Genomic DNA, 3285 nt, shown 5'->3' with positions numbered 1-3285 from the left:
AGAAGGCAGACATACAGAATACCCATGCCTTATGACCCAGCAGGGAGGATAAAATAATTCTCTTTAAAATATTGCCTTTGGGGAGGGTGTAGCTCAAGTGGTAGAGTGCATGCTTAGCGTGCAAGAGGTTCCAGGTTCAATCCCCAGTACCTCCTCCAAAGATAAATAAATTAATTTTAAAAAAAAAAAACCTTTGAGGGGAGGGTATAGCTCAGTGGTAGAGTTCATGCCTGCCATGCACGAGGTCCTGGGTTCAATTCCCAGTTCCCTCCTTTAAATATAAATAAATAAACCTAATTACCTCCCCCTACAAAAATAAAATAAAATAAAATATTGCCTTTAAACTAATCCATAAGAAGTCATTCTGCATTTCTCTACAGTGGTTCACATATATTGTCAGTTTTACCAGTACTCGAAGTCGTATCAGTGATGTCGCTAAAAACTCGCCAGGCCTAAAAGGCTAAGATGAAGTGTCAGTGTCTTACCAGTAATTCACAAGTGTATGGTCTAGTTTAACAACCAAGCTACCGTTCCAAAAATGACAACAAAACAGCAGAGCTAGGATGGGAGACGTGGAGGAAGTGCCCTTGAAATGGGTCCAAATCAGTGCCGGGGCGGGGGGGCGCTGTAAACAGAACAAAAATTACAAAGAGAGATTTTATAAATATGTTCTTGCATTTATTCAGAAAGTTGTCAGCGTGATGGATAATTACTGGAAAAAAAGACTTGACATCTGGTAAAGCAGTAATTTTAGCGTCGAGAGTATGGAAGTTTCCACTAAAATGGTGCACATTTACACTTCAGCGTCACTGAGTTTCTTCCCTGAGATCGTCCTGCGCCCTCCAATACAAAACAAAGCAAAAACATTAAAACTAAAAGTCAAAGATACAGTCTTAGCTCAAGGAAGGCGTTTGCTTGTGAAGTACACGTCGGTCTGAAAATGAAAGAGGTATGTTCTCAACATTGTCAGTAAGAAGTTACAGTCTTCTTTTTCCAACTGCATGAACTGACTTGATACTTTTTAGCATTCAGTTGCATACCGACATGCGTTATGGGACTTCTGTACGTCCCCGGCCCAGGGGGCGACTTCACAATAAATGTGTGTATTACCTTTCTCAATTTATCTTTGTCGTCCTTACAAACAGCACTTCACAAAGCCATGACATTGCTGACCCAGGACAGGGGGTGGAAAAAAGGACAGAGGGACCGATGACCAAAGAAAAGGTGGAGAAGAGGGGAAAAAAAATACTCAGCCTCCAGAGACAATGTGGGTTTTGAGAGAAAGAGCGAAATGAGAGGGAGCAAAACAGAAAGGGAAGGGGAAAGAGATTTATTGGGATGCTGAGACAGTGGCATACGGCGCCACTGTTGCCTTGACATTGGACCAAGAGCAAGCCCATCGTTCCCGCTGGTTGACAGAAAGCACACTTGGACCGGGTGCCCCTAGAAGGGAAATATGCGGATGGCAGGCATGCAAGTGACCTGGAGATATCCGTGTGCATCTGATGCCGAAATGCTTAGAGATACAGAATACTCAAGAGCAGACCCGCTCTGTAGTCCCCTGGACTCCCTCTGACCTCAGTGACCTGAGCACAGAAATACGTGTGCCTTCACTATGTGGGGGTCTTTAGAAGTTGCGAGGGGGTTGAGCCAAGAGGGCGGAGTAGAGAGACTCAGAGCTCACCCTCTCCCACAAAGACACCAAGAATTACATGTACACAGCTATTGAGTCTCACAGAACACCTACTGAACTCTGGCAGAGTGTCTCTCGTTCCGCAATACAGAAGGATTCTCAAAAAATCTGATAAACAGCAAGTTTATACTGTAGACCAGAGGGAACTACATGCAATGTCTTACAGTCACTTACGGTGAAAAAGAATAGGAAAACAAACATATGTATGTTCCTATATGACTGAAGCGTTGTGCTGTGCACCAGAAACTGACACATTGTAAACTGCCTCCACTTCAAAAGAAATTTTGAAAAAAAAGAAGTTACAAGAAGTTAACTTTTGCTGAAATGTTGCTACAATATATTCTAAAATTATCCACGAACTGAGTTTCCCTCCTCCCAGCTTCCTTTAATTCGACATCAGGAAACACATGCTTCAGCAAAAAAAAGCAAACAGAAGATACTCATTAACCATCTTTGTATCACAGTGAGGCTTAATAATTCATAATATATTATTTACCTGAAAATGAAATAGTCAATCTAGAAAGATGTATGTTGGAAGACTCCCACTGTAATTATGAGCTTTCTTCTCATGTGAGAGAGAGAGACAGAGAGAGAGAGAGAGTGTGTGTGTGTGTGTGTGTGTGTGGACTTTAAATAAATATTTTTGTAATGTGGGGACCAGAAGAAATTACCTCTTGAAACTCACCAAATCGAGTATCTTTCTGGGAATTGATGAAGCTCTTGCTTGAGATGAAAACCACACCATTGCTAAATGTGTTAGTTCTATTTAATTATTTATTCCCTCCACCCCACACACACCCTTTTTTGTTTCCTGGGGGTATAAAGGGGGCATAAAGTTGCAGCAGATTAGGAAAAACATCTGGAGACCTAGTTCTAGCCACATATAAAATAAAACCATTCATGCTTTCAATATATACTATTCCATTAATGGACTTTTTTCCAATATATTTTAATTGAAGTTTACAATCTTGTGTCAATTTCTGCTGTACAGCACAAATACTTCAGACATATAGGAACATACATATATTCGTTTTCATATTTTTAACCATAAGTTGCTACATGATATTGAATATAGTTCCCTGTGCTGTATGCTATAAACTTGTTGTTTGTCTATTTTATATATAGTAGTTAGTATCTGCAAATCTCAGACTCCCAATTTATCCACTCCCACCACCTTCCCTGGCTCGTAACCATAAGTTTGTTTTCTCTGTCTGTGAGTCTGTTTCTGTTTTGTAAATAAGTTCATTTGTCCTTTTTATTTTTAGATTCCACATATAAGTGATAGCATATGGTATTTTTCCTGCTCTTTCTGGCTTACTTCATTTAGAATAATGACCTCCAGGTCCATCCATGTGGCTGCAAATGGCATTATTCTATTATTTTTATGGCTGAGTAGTATTCCATTGCATAAATATACCACCTCTTCTCTATCCAGTCATCTGTTAATGGGCATTTAGGCTGTTTCCATGTCTTGGCTATTGTAAATACTGCTGCTATGAACATTGGGGTGCAGGTGTCATCCTGAAGTAGGGTTCCTTCTGGATATGTGTCCAGGAGCAGATCCCTGGGTCATATGGTAAGTCTATTCCTAG

At 40.4% G+C, this 3285-nt stretch overlaps 1 non-coding gene across 1 annotated transcript; it reads left to right on the top strand.

Moving 5' to 3' along the window:
- The first annotated feature begins 200 nt into the window (after positions 1-200).
- Positions 201-272, top strand: TRNAG-GCC (transfer RNA glycine (anticodon GCC)). The gene has a single exon. It is a non-coding gene; the product is annotated as a tRNA-Gly (tRNA).
- The last annotated feature ends 3013 nt before the right edge of the window (positions 273-3285 follow it).

Source organism: Vicugna pacos, chromosome X (assembly GCF_048564905.1).
Source record: "Vicugna pacos chromosome X, VicPac4, whole genome shotgun sequence".
Lineage (NCBI taxonomy): Eukaryota > Metazoa > Chordata > Mammalia > Artiodactyla > Camelidae > Vicugna > Vicugna pacos.
This window is presented reverse-complemented; position numbering and strand designations above follow the sequence as displayed.